Genomic DNA, 21,370 nt, shown 5'->3' with positions numbered 1-21,370 from the left:
GGCTGCCGTCTATGGGGTTGCACAGAGTTGGACACAACTGAAGTGACTTAGCAGCAGCAGCTTTCTCTATTCTAAATAGTTCTTTAGCCAATGAAGAACTGGCACTGGCAATGATTGAAGTCATTAAATGTAGGCTGACTCTCAGCACTGAAAAAGAGTAATGAATAGAAGATTATACTCAAGAAAGATCTAGGGAAACATGAAAAATAATCTGAAGGTTGTAACCAGTGTCCTTCTTTAAGCTAAGCACTTTATGAATAGAGTATCATGTAATTTTCTTAACTCTGGTGGCAGAAAGAAACAAATTCATTCTGTAAATGGCATTCCAAACTGTGGAGGACCCAGTTGTTGCTGTTTGGTCACTAAGTCCTGTTCAACTCTTTGTGACCCCACAAATTATAGCCCTCCAGGCTCCTCTGTTCATGGGATTTCCCAGGCAAGAAAAGTGGAGTGAGTTGCCATTTCCTTCTCCAAGGAATGTCCCTCACCCAAGGATCGAACCCATGTCACCTGCATTGGCAGATGGATTCTTTACCACTGAGCCATCAGGAAAGCCAGAGGACCTGCTAAATGACCTCAAATCCAACAGTTCATAAGCAAAGCCTTTCATCTTTCACTCTATGTCTCATGTAGGATTTGCCATCAGACTTGTACCTAGAGAAGTATGTGGTGAAGGTCATTTCTAGCTCCTTGCTTCAGAGACAGATAGCCCCTGTACTAAACCAATAAATTTCATTAAAAATTGCACTTAACAGTTTTCATTTTTTCCCCTTCTGTGAAGATACTACCAAGGTTCAGTAGGAATTAGATTAAGACAAGTAGCTTCATCTCTACACCTCTTTTTCAGAACAAAGCAGAACACAAACACTGGCAGGAAATGGAGTTGTCTTTGCTCTTATCCTGGTCTTGCTGCTCCATTAAATGACATGTTGAAAGAGAATTCAATATTTTAATTGCATTTGGTGTTAATCAGACCCTTATAAATGCAGGTGAGATTACACATTTTCATTGTGTTCTTTTCCTTGTCTCATTAGTTATCCCTAATTTCCATGATTGTTAACATAACATTGATAAGTTCAGGAGGTGCCAGAAAAGATTATGTGTCAAGCCAGAGAAATGACTGCTTCATTTTTCAACTTTTTAACAGATAGTTCATTTTATAATATTGAAAGATAAATTTTTGCAGTTCAGACTTTTCTATTAATACTTTTTCTTTGAAAAATAGGTTTTTTTGACTATGTCTATCTCTAAGGGGGGAATTTAAGGGATTTCCTTAAGACTCTGAAATTGCTAGTCTTTTCAAGTTTGGGGCTTTTTTTAAGGTGACTTTAGTACCCTCTTACAGAAAAAGCCTATTTTAAAAATTTTACAGATTTCTTGATTATGCTTCTACTTTTTCTATGAGAACTTCAAGGCTTTTTTCCATTTGTCAGATGTATGTTAATTGCTGAAGATAAGCTCACCCAATTTTGTGGTTTGCTATCATACGGTATGATAAGGACAAGAACACAAAACAAAAAATCAATATGGCCTTTTAAAAAATATACTCTTTTTTAAAGAACAATATAGAATTTATTGAAGTTACTGTATTATAACAAAGTCAGATCACTCATTAATTTAAATAAAAATACATGATCCCCATCCTACAAAGAGATAATTCTAATTTGAAGGTGAATCTCAGCAACTGAACAGCAGTAGCAACAGCAGTCAATAAGTATCTCCTTGGAAACTATGTACCTAATATCATATTATACTAAAGATAAGGTTGCTGACCTCACAGAATATATGAGTCATTAGTAATCAATCAATAGCCTAGTGATTGTCATAAAATATTGAGGAATACTGGAAACTAACAAATGTCTATGCACATTGTTTATCTTGCCCTTCTGAGAGACTTGGAGAACTAGATGAGATTAGTTGGGAAAAGGGGTCTCATTTTGCCCAGAAAATCTTCAGAATCCAACATAGTTCTGGGCTAATCAGAGACTAAAGACTCTGTATAAGAAGTAGGTTTGAAAGTCAGGCAGTCTTATTTTAAAATTAGCATATTTTAGTCAAAAGTATGCAATTCATGATTAGCAGTCGGTTAGGAATTCCTGTAATGTCCTCTGATGCCAAATGACCACTAACATCCTATTTACTACTATGATGATTCCTTAATAAGAGGTAGAAGGCATATAGACATTTGACGGCTATAAAATAAATTGTAATCCAATGCCTATGATCTCTAAAAGTAAATCTTTTCTTCTTAAATATAAGAACTCACTGAATCAAATGAATGCTAATTAAAACAAATGTGGTATACATAAAACTGAGGTAAGATACCTCTTACAAGGGCTCCCCTTGTGGCTCAGCTGGTAAATAATCCACCTGCAATGCAGGAGACCCCAGTTCGATTCCTGGGTTGGGAAGATCCCCTGGAGAAGGAAATGGCAACCCACTCCAGTATTCTTGCCTGGAAAATTCTATGGATAAAGGGGAATGGTGGGCTATAGTCCAAAGAGTCAGACATGACTGAGTGACTTCACTTTCACTTTCACCTGAAATTTACACAGTATCTTAGGTTCAATTAGGAAAAAAAAAAAAAATTCAACTAGCAACAAAGTTTCTCTATGGGCTTCCTTTATGGCTCAGCTGGTAAAGAATCTGCCTGCAATGTGGGAGACCTGGTTTGACCCCTGGGTTGGGAAGATCCCCTGGAGAAGGGAAAGGCTACCCACTCCAGTATTCTGGCCTGGAGAATTCCATGGCCTTCATAGTCCATGGGGTCGCAAAGAGTCAGACATGATTAAGCAATTTTCACTCATTCACTCAAGATACCTCTAATTACATAGGAAATTTATAGAAGGATTGATTATTTAAAGAGAAGACTCATTTTTCCAGTAGCGCCACTGAAGAATGACATCTTCCTGAACCTGGGCCATCTTCTCCAATGAATACTGGTTACAACCAACCAATTTCCATTATGGTTTGAAAGGCTGCTACAAACCACTGAAATTCCTCCTTGAATAGGGAGCAACTCCTATTATGCTATTAATAGATTCCTTTGCCCTGGTGTCCTGTGGGTTTATTTCAATATGATCTCTGCAGATTCAAATTATAGCTCAGATTCACATTAGCTAACATTTCAGTAATCATATCAATTTCTTTTTCACCAACAGATTTCTTAATTTTATCAATATAGTTAGCTTCTTTGTGACTAAACACTTTGTCGGCTCTATTTTGCAAAACAATTTTTGTCTTTCTTCAGTACCAGCTGTGCCCCAGACCTTTAAGCCATTAGCTCTAACAGTTTGGCATGCTGTTCTTCCAACTCCTCCACTAGCCCCATGAACCAGAACACTTTCTCTAGCTTGCACATGGGCACTGAGGAGCAGAGCTCAAAAAAGCAGCAAAATATGGGATACCAATGACAGCTCCTTGTTTAAAACTCATTTTTCTGGCAGTTTGTAAACAGCGTAATCTCATGCCAGAGCATAATCTGCAGAGTCCTCAGAGATCATGCTGGTAGTGAACATTCTGTCACCTTTCTAAGAGCAAATCAAACAAAGATCTTGGTGGTAAGGAACTAGAAATCAGTCTGGGATACCATCAGGTCTAACCCTGGCACATCTCCACCCCGTCTCGGTGGTAGAACCAGGAGGGACAAGTAAGGCGCCTGCGTCGGTAAGGGACACACTAAGTCCAACCAGGGAAGGAAAGCTTCAGTGGAAATTCTGTCTACACCCCCATCTAGAATGGGGGTGGGGGGGACGCTTCCGGTGGAAAGAAGCCATGGCTTTGGATGCCGCTTTTTTTCTCTCTTATAGATGGGAGCTAGCAGTTCCAAAACCATTCCTTTAAAATGTATTTTAAAAAACAGCTGCGGCAAGTTTGATCCCCAGAGTTTAAAAAGGCATACCTGATCTTCTTCTGTGATACTGAATGACCACAGTATCCTTTGGAAGATGGGGAATGCTGGCCAGTTGAAGTCTCTCAATTACGATATTGTTTTACAACTAGATTGGTTCCATAGAAAACAAGAGAAATGGGTAGAAGTGATAAATATGTTACTCTTTTTCTCTCTGCAAGACACATGCCAGGCTTGTGTCCTAAGGATGCAGATTTGGGTGTAAAATCTTCAGTTGCCTCCTGTTCTTTTACTTTGCCCCTGTATCAGGGGCTCTCAACTGAACAGGCTGAGAATCAGGGCACCCTTTCAGGAGGGGTTGCCTCAATCTCGGTAAAAATTCACACAGCACCAATTGTGGTCAATACTATTGAGAGGATCCAAAAAATACATAGAAGCCTTTACGGGACTAACTTTACCTTATGAGCTTACTTGGAGAGATATAATGTATGTCTTGGGACAGACACTGATTCCCGACTCAAAAACTTGAGTTTTGGGGGAGGCTACTACCTTCAGAGATGAATGGTTTGAGTGTGAGACAAGGGGAAAGAGCGAACACGAAATAGCCCTTCTTCCTGCTGGGAGCCAAACGGTTCCCCTAACAGAGCCACTTTGCTGGATGTATTCTTGCAGGACTCAAGTGAGCACGTGCTAAGACTTTATATTAAGTTGGCTGACATAGAAGAGGGAGAGAAGGAAACTCCTGATAAACTCCTTGTATAGACTACAGGAGGCTCTCCACAAGTTTACTGACATTGATCTCAAAATTACAGAGGGAGAAATGATCTTAAAAGATAGATTTCTCTCTTAGTCAACTCCAGATATCTGCCATAAGTTACAAAAACAGGCGTATGGACCAAATCAGTCTTTAGATAATTTGTTGAAACTGGCTCAGATGGTATATTATGGTAGAGAATATGAGGAGGAAAATAATAGGAAAAAAGAACCAGGAAAAAGACTGAAGCCCCAACAATGGCTGATAGACATGCTCTGAAACAGCCTGAGAAAAATGCCCAGAGGAACCCAGGTGAAAAGGGATGGATTTGTTATTTCTGTGGAAAGGAGGGGCATCTCAAGTGGGATTGCCCTCAGGCATCTAAGTGATCCCCAGCTCCAGGTCCAGTCTGCAAGGGATCTTACTGGAGAAGAGACTGTCCTCTGAGGTGTAGGTCCCAGGGGTCAGACTCTCAAGACAATCAGGACTGAAGGTGCCCAGGGGTCCCCACACAAGCTCCTGTCCTAATCACACCCGAGGAACCCCAGGTATTAATAACTGTGGAGGGCTAGTCAGTCAATTTCTTTTGAACACTGGGGCAAATTTCTCCCTGTTTGCTAAAGCCCCTGGTCTGCTTTCCTCCCTATCCACTATCATAATGGGACTGTCTGGATGAGCCAAAGATTATTATGTCAGTCATCATTTAAGCTACAACTGGGACTCTGTGCTGTTTTCTCATGAGTTTCTAATCGTGCCAGAGTCTCCCTCACCCCTTCTGGGGAGGGATATACTGAACAAGGTCCAGGCCTCTATTTTTATGAATACGGAACCCACTTTTTCATGGAACAAACTGTAAATCCTAGAATGTGGACTGATGAAAAACTTTGGGTCGAGCACAAAATGCTGTTCCTATCTTTATCAAGCTCAATGACCCTCACCTATTTTCACTTCAAAAGCAGTATCCACTAAAGCCAGAGGTTAATGAATGGGCAAAATCTTACTGTACTGACTTCTCATGATGTAAGTGAGATCTTAAACTCTATAAAGTTCAGAGCAACGATGTTCCACATTTAAAGCTACTGTACCTCGATGGGTGTCAAAAGCTCTAAGAATAGAATATCACTTACACTGTTCCTAGAGATCCCAATCTTCAGAAAAAGTTGTAAAGGCTGATGGCATTATTAAAAGACACCTGTGTAAGCTAACTTAGGAAACACAAGACAGCTGGTTTACATTCTACCCATAGCTTTAATGAGGGCTCAAACTGCCCCTAAGAAGAAGGGACTGTCTCTCTGACAGACTGTTTTTGTGCACAGATATTGTCATAGATCCTGAAGCCTTAAAATTAAGTATGTGACTCAGCTTTTAGCTTTTCAACGGACATTACCAGGAGATTAACTCCTGAACCAGCCTTTGAGTCAAACAAGCTGGTGTTTGAGCCAGGAAATGAGATGGGCCTGAGAATCTATGTGGACTTACTTCTGCTGATTCCAAAAGTCCTGAGTCTGCCATTTGACCCTCAAGACAATGCCTTCCTGTCCTGGGCTTTTTCCTATGCTTCATTCCACAATTGGTCTAATTGCTAGGTCTAAGGAGCACTCCCCTCCTCATTAATTGAAAGCTTCCCATGGTAGGTTTCCCCACTTTAAGGAAAGGACTTTCTTCAACTCTGTGATGACATCTAACAATCCTAAGATGGACTGATGTAACTATGGACATAATGTGGCTTTTAATTTTGGTTTTAACTTGGTTTAATGACTATTTCTCCTTACATCTGTAACTGTTTGTTCTAACCGTCTGAAAGCTTTAAGTTACAAATGGTTGTCCAGGCTCCTACGAGTGCCATAACCTCCTCTAACTATTACTTGGGTCAAAGACCCTCTGAGGGTGAGGAGAATATGTTGTCTCAACAATTTAGGGACCACACCTCTCAACGGGAAGTAGTTATGGAGCAAAATCGACACCCCTTTCCCTTGGCAACACAATTCTCCTAAAAGAAAAGGAGGAAATGAGAGAGTCAATTCCTAGACAGGTTGATAAGAAGTCCAGTATCCCGGAGGAGGAGGAGAAGGGAATCTGGGGCTCTCGAAGCAGAGATATGGGTCTGGAATTCTCAAGGAGGAGGAAAGGACAAACATCTCTTTTTTCTCTACATTCCTAAGTCTTAGTCACATAAAATGTTTTTTTTTTTTTTTTCTTTAAGCCTGGAACTGATGATTACACAACAAACAACTCAGTTTAAACTCTGTACTAGGGATTATATAACAACAATGTACCCTGCTTGAGGACAGTTTCTCCTTCCTGAAGGTGAAGTCGCTCAGTCGTGTCCGACTTTGCAACACCATGGGCTGTAGCCTACCAGGCTCCTCCATCCATGGAATTTTCCAGGTGAGAGTACTAGAATGGGTTGCCATTTCCTTCTCTAGGATATCTTACCGACCCAGGGATCAAACCCAGGTCTCCTGCATTGCAGGCAGATGCTTTACCTTCTGAACCAGCAGGGAAGCCTGGTGAAAACCTTCTGGCTAATTCTGTTATCTTAAAATCTAAATTATGGGAGTGGTTTTAGTAAGATCTTTACAACCTTGAGACATTCTTTTGATTTATTGTAATAACAAATTAAAGTATATAACTCCCTTGCTAACACTAGCAAGGGGGGCATTCTCCATCCCCTTCTGATGTCTATATCTGTCCCATTTCTTACTTTAATAAAACTCTGCTACACAAAAGCTCTTGAGTGATCAAGCTTGGTCCCTGGTCCCAAAGGTAAATCTTCTTTGAAGATCATGAATTCAACATAGTTCACCAAGCTATCATCAGCAAGGCTTTTGCCTGTGCTCATGTGTCTTGCAAGGGCTTAGCTGTCTGTTTCTGGCCTGTAAATATGATTACACAATTTTAAGGTCCAAATTTTATCTCTCTGTCTTACAGTTTTGAATTTTGAAACCAAGAACCGGATAATCTCATATTATTTTTCAAACCAACTTGCATTGTCTTCACTAATCCTATCTTTGAGATCCAACCTACCATGTTTGATTACTGGCATTCCTCAAAGCCACCGATAACATGGTGTCCCATCTTCCCAAAATAAGCGTTCCTGTTAAATATCATTAAAAAACCTACATGGCTTTGTTTCACTAAGAATTAAAGTTAGGTAATTCCTTATTATTAACTATAACTAACAGATCAGATCAGTCGCTCAGTCGTGTCCAACTCTTTGTGACCCCATGAATCGCAGCATGCCAGGCCTCCCTGTCCATCACCAACTCCCAGAGTTCACTCAGACTCATGTCCATCGAGTCAGTGATGCCATCCAGCCATCTCATCCTCTGTCATCCCCTTCTTCTCCTGCCCCCAATCCCTCCCAACATCAGAGTCTTTTCCAATGAGTCAACTCTTCGCATGAGGTGGCCAAAATACTGGAGTTTCAGCTTTAGCATCATTCCTTCCAAAGAAATCCCAGGGCTGATCTCCTTCAGAATGGACTGGTTGGATCTCCTTGCAGTCCAAGGGACTCTCAAGAGTCTTCTCCAACACCACAGTTCAAAAGCATCAATTCTTCTGTGCTCAGCCTTCTTCACAGTGAGAAAAATATAAGCTCCTCCAGTTTGGCCAGAATTATTTTGTATCTTACAAGAAAAATAGCTTGAATTACCAGAAAGATGAATAACTTTGTCCTTTTTTGCTTTTATGAATTTAGAGCTTTTAAAACATTTAAAACTTTATTTTTCAAATTATATCTCTAGATAGAATCAGAATTGAGATCAAGAAATAGAGCATTATCAGCCCCTCATTCCCCTACGTCCTACCTCCCAGCCAAAAATAATAACTGTTCTGATTAGTTTTTCCTATTTTTGGAGATTATATAAATGGACTTAAATAAATTGTGTGTGTGTGTGGTTTTTTTTTGTATGAATTCATTTGCTCACATGTATTAATGTATGTACTGTTGCTGGACACTGAAATATTTTGCAGATTTTTGATATTGAAAATAATTAACATATCTATAAATAGTGGATTTTTTTTTTTTACATATCTCTTATGAACATCTGTATACAGTTTTACTGGGCAAAACCTTAGGAGGTGAAATAATTAATAGAGGATATATTTATGTTCACACATAGTGAAGTGAAGTGAAATTAAGGTCACTCAGTCTTGTCTGACTCTGACCCCATGGACTGTAGCATGTCAGGCTCCTCTATCCATGGAATTCTCCAGGCAAGAATACTGGAGTGGGTGGCCATTTACCTCTCCAGGTGGTCGTCCAAACCCAGGGTTCGAACCTGTGTCTCCTGTGGCTCCTGCATTGCAGGTGAATTCTTAACCATTTGAGCCACCAGGGTAGATGATGTCAAACCATTTTCCAAAATACTGTATTAACTTATATATCATCAGCAATATTTGAGAATTCTAGATGTTTTGAAATTTGGTTTTGTCTTTTTTATTTTAGCTATCCTAATGAGCAAGTGGTGATTTCATACTGTTTATTCTATAATTCCCTAATGGTTAATAAAATCGGATGCCTCTTTATACACTTTTTGCTGATTTTTGTCTTTATGCAGTGTCTATTCCAGTCTGATTCCTATCTTTTTTGTCTTGAGCTCTTTGTTTTGCTTTCACTCATCCATTTGATATTGACTTGTAGCCGGAGATCCAACCAGTCCATTCCGAAGGAGATCAGCCCTGGGATTTCTTTGGAAGGAATCATGCTAAAGCTGAAACTCCAGTACTTTGGCCACCTCCTGTGAAGAGTTAACTCATTGGAAAACTCTGATGCTGGGAGGGATTGGGGGCAGGAGGAGAAGGGGATGACAGAGGATGAGATGGCTGGATGGCATCACTGACTCAATGGAAGTGAGTCTGAGTGAACTCCAGGAGTTGGTGATGGACAGGGAGGCCTGGCGTGCTGTGAATCATGGGGTCGCAAAGAGTCAGACACGACTGAACTGAACTGAACTGAATTCTCAGATATACAGTGATTTATATACTAACCAATGTAAACTATATTCTCTTTATGTACATAGTCTTGCTCCAGGCCTGCTGGTTTGCATTAATGTAAATTCATCAGAATTATTAGGGAGAGTCATCCATTCTTTGTGACTTATTTGAAAATAAATTTTCTTCATAATATATTTTATGGAGATCTAGTACTTTACCCTTCTTATCGGCAGTACTAATAGGTAATTCAAAATTAAAGTGTATTAGAGTGGTATGAATAAAAACATTTTTTAAAGCTAATTTTTTGCTAGGATTGGTGTTACAGGTCAGCAGTATCAGGTCAGTACAACACAAAATCAAATGGAGGTTTAAAAAATTTCAGGACAATATGACAAAAGTAACACTTATTTGTCTGAATTATCATTGAAATTAAATTTTCAATGCAGTTCTCACTTTCAGGAGAATTCTGATTGAGTGTCAGTATTCCTACCAGGTGGTGGAAGATATGGTCCTTGAAACATAATATAGGAATGTATATATAACCATCACTGCTCAACAACATATAAAATTTGCTATGAGAAAATGCAAGCTTGATTCAAAAGATAATATTCTGCACCCATATCCTGGATTGTTAGACATTTAATCATCTGAAATACATTTCTAATGTCACTAAAGTGTGATCAGACTTTAAAATAGATGGGCCATCAACTAATTTAGGAAAGGCAAATGGCCTGGCAATTCACCAAACACACTATTTTTCTTCATATACATGTCTTTTACAACACATAATAAGACCTCAAACATTTTATTTTAAGGAAATTTCAAATTATGAGAGCTATTTTACTCTACTTTTAAGGACTCAAACTTTTCTCATTCTTAAAACATTTATAACCTGAAAAAAAAAAATGCTCCCATTCCTATTTTAAGCAATAAAAAGTCAATTCTTAATTAAGCTAAATTTAAACCAACAAGTGTAAATTGAATTATTATTATGTGAATAAGATGATTTTAGATCTCTCTTCTGGACAATAAAAAGACTTATTTTTTTGAAGAGAAGGGAAAAAGGAAAAGAGTAAAATTTATATATAATTTTTAGTACAGAATTATTTTATGTGGACAATCTATTGTGGCTACAAAGATCAATGTGGCCTTGTTCATTTATATTACTAGCAGCAACACTATAATTTTGTACTTGTTCAGACCAAAGGGCACAAATGTTATACATCAGAAACTGGTGATAGTATTTCATTCATATCTTTCAACTTGTACAGGGGGGAAAAGCAGGTTTCCAATGTATAGACTCTTAGAAACAGAGTAGTTAGTTTGGATGTACCCCACAGAATTCCAATATAGACATAAGATCTCTTCTAATTATACATAAGATACAATAATATAAAAACAGTTACAGGGAGAGATGACCAAAAATAAAAGTGAAATAGCTCAAGAAAATCACAGAAAACATTAGCATGCCACATATGTATAATGTTTATATTCTAAAATTGCTAATGATAAACCCAGCATTTGACTTTGAGACTGTAGCTGATAAATCAACAGGAAAACATTGTTAACTGCGGTGTAATCTATTACCATGTAACAAAAATACACCAGTTAGAAAAAATAGAAAAAAATACTTGTCTTGATATTTGGTTTCTCCAGAGCAGTTAAATCAATGAAAAACTATGACAGACACATAATGTTGATACAGATATCACTAAATCTAAGCTCCAATTTTGGCAAGAAGGGGAATTACCAGAGAAATGGTATGTTATGTCACTCTCAGGACTGTACTCAAGCCCAAGAGAGTTTAATTAAAACATATTTTTCCTATCTGAAAATAAATAATGCATTCAAGTATTACACAGAAAGCCTTAATTAAACATGTTAAAAAGCATATATACATGTAAAAATAAATACAATTTCAAACAACAATTTAAGACATTAAGCACAATGTTCCTATAATGTCATTAAGTTTATGAGAAAGCATGATACCTACTTTGATAAAATTTGAATTCTAGGAGAGAAAACAAGCACATAGATATAGGATAACAATATAATGTCTAAATTATATAAACATATAATTATGTATATTAATATATATAGAAATTCAGCTATAGGGTTATATACCAAGAAGGCAATGAGCTTTCAGGCACCTATGTGCCTTTGCTCAAGGGTCAAACCATAGAAGGTTAGAAGGTATGGTAATCATGAAGGAAACCAGTGGTTAGTAAGATCTCCTGAGAAATACCACTCTCTTGAAACAATGAATAGTGTTTGTATAATGCTGGGTTTTCCAGTGCTGGCAAACGGGAATCCAAATTCTATTTCATGGGACCTTAATTTGGACTGGTACTTGTTTACATCTCTATTATAGAGAGCAACTAGGGATAAAATTGTCATAAAATATTTGATCAGCTTCGCAATCTATAAATGTTTCTTTGGGTTTCAGAATTAAGTAATCTAGACTATTTGACCTTTAAAATGTAGTTCTCAAATATAACAATTCTCTTAAGATACTTGGCTATTTTTTTTTCCCCTGTGCCATTGTTTTCCTAAGGTAAATAACATACAAAGCATCGAAATCAGTTAAACACGTTTAAGGGCACCTAGTACTAAAGGCGATGGCACCCCACGCCAGTACTCTTGCTGGAAAATCCCATGGATGGAGGAGCCTGGTAGACTGCAGTCCATGGGGTCGCGAAGAGTCGGACATGACTGAGCGACTTCACTTTTCACTTTCATGCATTGGAGAAGGAAATGGCAATCCACTCCAATGTTCTTGCCTGGAGAATCCCAGGGACAGGGGAGCCTGGTGGGCTGCCGTCTATGGGGTCGCACAGAGTCAGACACGACTGAAGCGACTTAGCAGCAGCAGCACTAGAGAAGAATTTGCATAAGAGAAGACAACCATGGCCCTAAGTGATAAAGTGCAATGTTCTATAGAGTTAAGGGCAGACTTGGGACTGAATCCAAGTGATCTGAGTCCAGTTCAAGTACTTCTACCCAGAAAGTGTCAAAGTACTATCTCTAGGCCAGACTAGCTTCACTAGCTGCACATGTTGGGCAGGTTACATATTATGTGTGTGGCTCCATAGTCTTATCTGTGAATTGAAAAGAATAATAGTAGCTACCTCATGAGCTTTCTGAGGGGAATACCTGAGTTAATTTCTGACAACTGTCTAGAGTGCTTAGCATAGGGTAAGCATGGGGTAATGGTTTATTGTTAGTACCATTTTTGACATAAGCCAGTAAAATATGCTACACAGGGGTAAAACACATGAAACCCTCATGGGTGTGCTGGAATTGTTTTCTGTCATATCCCGATAAGGAGGCAGAGGCCTAGGGACCAGGATCCCCCAGAGACCCTTATTTTGTCTAGAAGCAGATTATATTGCTCTCTGCATTGCTGATCTTGCATATGTCTAGACTTTTTGCCGTTAAGGAAATCTGCATTCTCTAATCATGGCTGTGAGCTTTCTTGGTGGCTCAGTGGTAAAGAATCTGCCTACCAATGAGGAGAGACGGGGGTTCAATCCCTGGGTTGTGAAGATCCCCTGGAGAAGGACCTGGTGTATCAGAATTTTGGGGGGCCTTTTTAAATATCAGATCAGATCAGATCAGATCAGTCGCTCAGTCATATCCGACTCTTTGCGACCCCATGAATTTTAGCCTGCCAGGCCTCCCTGTCCATCACCAACTCCTGGAGTTCACTCAGACTCACGTCCATCGAGTCACTGATGTCATCCAGCCATCTCAATCTCTGTTGTCCCCTTCTCCTCCTGCCCCCAATCCCTCCCAGCATCAGAGTCTTTTCCAATGAGTCAACTCTTCGCATGAGGTGGCCAAAGTACTGGAGTTTCAGCTTTAGCATCATTCCTTCCAAAGAAATCCCAGGGCTGATCTCCTTCAGAATGGACTGGTTGGATCTCCTTGCAGTCCAAGGGACTCTCAAGAGTCTTCTCCAACACCACAGTTCAAAAGCATCAATTCTTCAGTGCTCAGCTTTCTTCACAGTCCAACTCTCTCATCCATACATGACCACAGGAAAAACCATAGCCTGGACTAGACGAACCTTTGTTGGCAAAGTAATGTCTCTGCTTTTGAACATGCTATCTAGGTTGGTCATAACTTTCCTTCCAAGGAGTAAGCGTCTTTCAATTTCATGGCTGCAATCACCATCTGCAGTGATTTGGGAGCCCAGAAAAATAAAGTCTGCCACTGTTTCCACTGTTTCCCCATCTATTTCCCATGAAGTGATGGGACCAGATGCTATGATCTTCGTTTTCTGAATGTTGAGCTTTAAGCCAACTTTTCCACTCTCCACTTTCACTTTTATCAAGAGGCTTTTGAGTTCCTCTTCACTTTTTGCCATATGGGTGGTGTCATCTGCATATCTGAGGTTATTGATATTTCTCCCGGCAATCTTGGTTCCAGCTTGTGTTTCTTCCAGCCCAGCGTTTCTCATGATGTACTTTGCATGTAAGTTAAATAAACAGGGTGACAATATACAGCCTTGACGAACTCCTTTTCCTATTTGGAACCAGTCTGTTGTTCCATGTTCAGTTCTAACTGTTGCTTCCTGCCCTGCATACAAATTTCTGAAGAGGCAGATCAGGTGGTCTGGTATTCCCATCTCTTTCAGAACTTTTCCACAGTTTATTGTGATCCACACAGTCAAAGGCTTTGGCATAGTCAATAAAGCAGAAATAGATGTTTTTCTAGAACTCTCTTGCTTTTTCCATGATCCAGCAGCTGTTGGCAAGTTGATCTCTGATTCCTCTGCCTTTTCTAAAACCAGCTTGAACATCAGGAAGTTCATGGTTCACATATTGCTGAAGCCTGACTTGGAGAATTTTGAGCATTACTTTACTAGCTTGTGAGATGAGTGCAATTGTGTGGTAGTTTGAGCACTCTAAGATAGATTCTGACATGCTCTCTTTGAAGACTGAGAAAGGATGGTATAGACCCACAGTGAGCATCCTGCCAAATGGTTGTAGCTGATACTGATGATCACTGATGATGTGTGAGGAATGAAATATTTTTAAAAACCACAGTTTATAGCCAAGAAAAATGAATATACTAACACATATTTTTTTCTAAATTTATATTTGAGATTTACATTTAGATCAACATAAGAGGAATGGATAGCAATGAAGGGTAGTAGCTTTGAAAATAAAAGCTTTCATATTCTATTACTATTGGTGATGCACCCTGCCCCAGCTTTAAGATTTTCTTTTACTGTGATAAAATATACATCACATAAAATTCATGATTTTAAGCATTTTTTACTGTAAAATTCAATAACATTAAGTACATTTACGTTGTTCTGCTACCATCACCACTACTCATGTCTAGAACTTTTTCATCATCCTGAATTGAATCTCTGTAATCACTAAACAATAAGTCTCTAGTATCCCCTTCTCATAAATCCTGGAAACCACCACTCTATTTTCCTTTTTTATGAACTCCAGGAGCCTGCTGCTGCTGCTGCTGCTAAGTCGCTTCAGTTGTGTCCAACTCCGTACAACCCCAGAGATGGCAGCCCACCAGGCTCCCCTGTCCCTGGGATTCTCCAAGCAAGAACACTGGAGTGGGTTGCCATTTCCTTCTCCAATGCATGAAAGTGAAAAGTGAAAACGAAGTTGCTCAGTCGTGTCCGACTCCTAGTGATCCCATGGACTACAGCCTACCAGGCTCCTCCGTCCATGGGATTTGCCAGACAAGAGTACTGGAGTGGGTTGCCATTGCCTTCTCCTCCAGGAGCCTAATACAAGTGAAATTATATAGTATCTTTTCTTCTGTTTTGGGCTTATTTCACTTAACATCTTTAAGATGTAGCATATGCTATAATTCCTTCTTTTTTAAGCCAGATAATTTTCCAACATACCACATTTTGTTTATACACTTAACCATTAATGGGTATATAGATTGTTTCCACCTTTAAGCTATTGTGAATAATGCTGCTATGAACACTGATGTACAAATTCCTGTTTGAGTTCCTGCTTTAAATTTTCTTGGGTATGTGGGGTGATACATTTAATGCACATTAATTCTTATATTAAAGACTGAAGACCCATGGGCAGAGGAGTGTGATGGATTACAGTCCATGGGATTGCAAAAGTCGAACATGACTGAGAGACTAACACTTTAACTTCCACAGTGGATACTGAATTTGCTTTCAGTGATTATTCCTTCTTTCCTTATTTGGGATATGACAGTTTATTTTGCATCTAAAACACTTAGCAAATATGTGAAGTTGGAATGGTTTTGAACTGTCAGAGGATTTCAAATTCTGGTCTTTTTTCGGTCTGGTGCTTCTGGCTTAATGTTAAAATCATTAAGAGAGGATATTGTACCATGTTGCATGTTCATATATTCAACACGCTTTGCAAAATCAGAGTTTTTATGGTACTCCATTTAAAGTTGTGGTGCTATTTTTAATACAATTGTTAAAACTCACCAGTGTAAATATCAGGAACTTTGTTTCTTATATTCTTTATATCAGAGTCATTCCCTGTATATTGATTTATGCAAATATATCACTGACATTGTCTCCGATGTGTACTGCAAGTTTGTAGAAATGCAAAATGTTTTCAAGAACTGATAGAAAGACATCAGAAAACAGTCTACAAAAGGATTCAATAAAACCAATTTGTGTTAAAAAAATTAAAAAAAAATAAAGACTGAAGAGAAGAAATACAATTTTATTTCCTTCTCCTTCTCCGTCTCTTTGCAATTAAAATTGGTGTGATCAATGAAAATTAATTCGGTAGAATCAGTTGTGATAGAGATACCATCATTAAACTATAGTAAATGTAGCAGATAGTCCATAATTGATTCTTTTGCTCTGTTTCCTTTGACATAATCCAAGAGTTACTTTAACATGTTGTGAACATTTGAATTATTGAGCCAGAATCCAAATGTCTACATGTGTCCATAAATAAAAGACTTAATAATTACTTGTTTTTTTTTGTTCTGGTTTATTAGAATGTTAACTTTATAAGGGCAGAGGGACAGTCTGTTTTTCTTGCCTCTGTATTTCCAGCACACACCAGGTACACGATGTATATTTTCTAAAAAGAACTTTAAATAATTTGTCTGTAAGCAAATAAGATATGCCATTTCAGAGCACACATATATCTACATATACAACTTTCTTTCTTATATCACTTATATTTGATAATTAATTTCAATAATGTTCTCTCTGTGTTGCCTTTCTCTTAACGTATTTTTAGTAATGCTTTTAATCCTTTGTCCATATTTGAAATTAGTAAGTATAGCTTTAGACTTGATATTTCAGTCATATTTTTTAAGTCAATCCATAATATGGTTCCTCTTTCTCTTCCTGTACATAATACAATTTTTAAAATTTATTATTTATCTTTATCCATTTAATGAGCAACTAAAACAAATTAAGTTGCATGTATGGTACATAAATCTAACATTATCAAATATTAGACAATAAGTGGTAAAAAGTATTTTTCACAATCATAGGCTACTTCCCTATATTTTTAAATCATCTTTCTGCCAAGATCAGGGCTTGGCTGGCCCTGATCCAGGGTTATTTCTAGTAACATTTTTCTGCTGCTCTAAGTATGAATTGAAAACTGCTCAACTTACTTTCATTCCAATTAAATTTGGAAAGGAGAAACTTCCAGTGTTCAAGGCTAAAGGCAGCATCTGCAAATGTTCACCACTGAAGATTTATTACCTTCATCACTTCCTAAGGTCCTGTCCTCCTAACACTGTTCCACTAACACACCCTGTACTTTGTTTCTTCTGGGTTTGGCTTTGTGTTTCTTCGGCTTAAACTATCCTACTCATTTGTTTCACTTTGAGAAAGTCCAATGACTCTGTATTTGTGTGTGTTCAGTCATGTCCAACTCTGTGTGACCCAATAGACTCTAGCCCACCAGGCTCCTCTGTCAACGGGATTTTCCAGGCAAAAATACTGGAATGGTTCATCATTTCCTTCTCTAAAATGTACCCTTGTCCCTAGCCTGAATAATCCACTGATCAATTGAAAAAAGGAATGTCCTACAGAATTCTTGGTAGTCCTAAAGAAACAGTCAATCACATCCCTGTTTACATCATCAAAAGATGTCCATGAGTTCTCTCTATTTCTTCTCTCACCACCCAGATATTTATTCCTACGTAAATCTTCACACATCCTAATGTGACTCAGTTTCTCATTTCACCTTTTCCACCACCAACATTTTACCAGGATTCCACAGAACTGATTGTCCATCATCATTAATATTCTCTAAATATTCAACTTCCTTCTCCATATTACTATTACTTTTTGATTTCTGCCACCCTGTCCATCTCCTCTACATAAGATACTGCTTTCCAAGACTGTCTCAAAAAGTAACTCCTGTTCTGGACATAACACAATGCCTAGAGGTAGATAAGTGGCAGGTAGCCTTCTGTCTCTGAATCATTGCTTTTAGAACTTTATTTCATCTCCTTTGCCATCTTCTGAAGTAAATGCCATCATCAGATAATATCAGCCACTTGATTATCTTATTGCTGACATTTACAGGTCTTGAATAATCCCCTTTATTAATGGACTATTTTAGCATTTGGCTAATTTTTACTCCACTACTATATACTTCCCCATGCCCGAGGCCAGGGGCAGCCACTGGGAGGAGCAACCCCACATCCAAGGAGCCGTGGATGCGTGGGCACAGCAGGGCCTAGAGGAGCTATTCCACGTTCAAGGTCAGGAGGGGCAGCGGTGAGGAGATACCCTTCATCCAAGGTAAGGAGCAGCGGCTGCACTTTGCTGGAGCAGCCGTGAAGTGATATCCCATGTCAAGGTAAGACAAACCCAAGTAAGATGGTAGGTGTTGCAAGAGGGCATCAGAGGGCAGACACACTGAAACCATACTCACAGAAAACTAGTCAATCTAATCACACTAGGACCACAGCCTTGTCTAACTCAATGAAACTAAGCCACACCTGTGGGGCCACCCAAGACAGGCGGGTCATGGTGGAGAGGGCTAACAGAATGTGGTCCACTGGAGAAGGGAATGGCAAACCACTTCAGGATTCTTGCCTTGAGAACCCCATGAACAGTATGAAAAGGCAAAATGATAGGACACTGAAAGAGGAACTCCCCAAGTCAGTAAGTGCCCAATATGCTACTGGAGATCAGTGGAGAAATAACTCCAGAAAGAATGAAGGGATGGAGCCAAAGCAAAAACAACACCCAGTTGTGGATGTGACTGGTGATAGAAGCAAGGTCCAATGTTGTAAAGAACAATATTGCATAGGAACCTGGAATGTCAGGTCCATGAGTCAAGGCAAATTGGAAATGGTCAAACAGGAGATGGCAAGATTGAATGTTGACATTCTAGGAATCAGTGAAATAAAATGGACTGGAATGGGTGAATTTAACTCAGATGACCATTATATCTACTACTGCGGGCAAGAATCCCTTAGAAGAAATGGAGTAGCCATCATGGTCAACAAAAGAGTCTGAAATGCAGTACTTGGATGCAATCTCAAAAATGACAGAATGATCTCTATTTGTTTCCAAGGCAAACCATTCAATATCACAGTAATCCAAATCTATGTCCCAACCAGTAATGCTGAAGAAACTAAAGTTGAATGGTTCTATGAAGATCTACAATACCTTTTGGAACTAACACTCCAAAAATATGTCCTTTTCATTATAGGGGACTGGAATGCAAAAGTAGGAAGTCAAGAAACACCTGGAGTAACAGGCAAATTTGACCTTGGAATACAGAATGAAGCAAGGCAAAGACTAATAGAGTTTTGCCAAGAAAATGCACTGGTCATAACAAACACCCTCTTCCACAACACAAGGGAAGCCTCTACACATGGACATCACAAGATGGTCAACACCTAAATCAGATTGATTATATTCTTTGCAGCCAAAGATGGAGAAGCTCTATACAGTCAGCAAAAACAAGACCGGGAGCTGACTGTGGCTCAGATCATGAACTCCTTATTGCCAAGTTCAGACTGAAATTGAAGATAGTAGGGAAAACCACTAGGCTATTCAGGTATGACCTAAATCATATCCCCTATGATTACACAGTGTAAGTGAGAAATAGATTTAAGGGACTAGATCTGATAGATAGAGTGCCTGATGAACTATGGAATGAGGTTCGTGACACTGCACAGAAGACAGGGATCAAGACCATCTCCATGGAAAAGAAATGCAAAAAAGCAAAATGGCTGTCTGGGGAGGCCTTACAAATAGCTGTGAAAAGAAGAGAAGCAAAAAGCAAAGGAGAAAATGACAGATATAAGTATCTAAATGTAGAGTTCCAAAGAATAGCAAGGAGAGATAAGAAAGTCTTCCTCAGTGATCAATGCAAATAAATAGAGGAAAACAACAGAATGGGAAAGACTAGAGATCTCTTCAAGAAAATTAGAGATACCAAGGGGACATTTCATGCAAACATGGGCTTGATAAAGGAGAGAAATGGTATGGACCTACCAGAAGCAGAAGATGTTAAGAAGAGGTGGCAGGAATACATGGAAGAAGTGTACAAAAAAGATCTTCATGACCCAGATAATCACGATGGTGTGATCACTCACCTAGAGCCAGACATCCTGGAATGTGAAGTCAAGTGGGCCTTAGAAAGCATCACTATGAACAAAGCTAGTGGAGGTGACAGAATTCCAGTTGAGCTATTTCAAATCATGAAAGATGATGCTGTGAAAGTGCTTCACTCAATATACCAGCAAGTTTGGAAAACTCAGGAGTGGCCACAGGACTGGAAAAGGTCAGTTTTCATTCCAATCCCAAAGAAAGGCAATGCCAAAGAATGCTCAACCTCTGCACAATTGTACTCCTCACACACTAGTAAAGTAATGCTCAAAATTCTCCAAGCCAGGCTTCAGCAATATGTGAACCGTGAACTTCCAGATGTTCAAGCTGGTTTTGGAAAAGGCAGAGGAACCAGAGATCAAATTGCCAACATCAGTTGGATCATTGGAGAGTTCCAGAAAAACATCTATTTCTGCATTATTGACAATGCCATAGCCTTTGACTGTGTGGATCACAATAAACTGGAAAGTTCCGAAAGAGATAGGAATACCAGACCACCTGACCTGCCTCTTGAGAAACCTATATGCAGGTCAGGAAGCAAAAGTTAGAACTGGACATGGAACAACAGACTGGTCCAAATAGGAAAAGGAGTACGTCAAGGCTGTATATTGTCACCCTGATTATTTAACTTATATGCAGAGTACATCATGAGAAACGCTGGGCTGGAAGAAGCACCAGCTGGAATCAAGATTGCCAGGAGAAATATCAATAACCTCAGATATGCAGATGACACCACCCTTATGGCAGAAAGTGAAGAGGAACTCAAAAGCCTCTTGATGAAGGTGAAAGAGGAGAGTGAATAAGTTGGCTTAAAGCTCAACATTCAGAAAACGAAGATCATGACATCTGGTCCCATCACTTCATGGGAAATAGATGGGGAAACAGTGTCAGACTTTATTTTTCTGAGCTCCAAAATCACTGCAGATGGTGACTGCAGCCATAAAATTAAAAGATGCTTACTCCTTGGAAGGAAAGTTATGACCAACCTAGATAGCATATTGAAAAGCAGATCTGTCTAGTCAAGGCTAAGGTTTTTCCAGTGGTCATGTATGGATTTGAGAGTTGGACTGTGAAGAAAGCTGAGTGCCAAAGAATTGATGCTTTTGAACTGTGGTGTTGGAGAAGACTCTTGAGAGTCCCCTGGACTGCAAGGAGATCCAACAACTCTATTCTGAAGATCAGCCCTGAGATTTCTTTGGAAGGAATGATGCTAAAGCTGAAACTCCAGTACTTTGGCCACCTCATG

General features: G+C 39.1%; 1 protein-coding gene and 1 pseudogene across 1 annotated transcript in view; both read right to left on the bottom strand.

Moving 5' to 3' along the window:
* Positions 1-21,370, bottom strand: part of PCDH15 (protocadherin related 15) — a 1,038,229-nt gene that overhangs the window by 88,995 nt on the left and 927,864 nt on the right. The window lies entirely within an intron of this gene.
* On the bottom strand, positions 2,623-6,116 carry LOC133239627 (quinone oxidoreductase-like; annotated as a pseudogene).

The sequence above is a fragment of the Bos javanicus genome, chromosome 26 (genome assembly GCF_032452875.1).
Source record: "Bos javanicus breed banteng chromosome 26, ARS-OSU_banteng_1.0, whole genome shotgun sequence".
Lineage (NCBI taxonomy): Eukaryota > Metazoa > Chordata > Mammalia > Artiodactyla > Bovidae > Bos > Bos javanicus.
The sequence above is the reverse complement of the archived record's forward strand: the minus strand, read 5'-3'. Positions and strand labels throughout refer to the sequence as shown.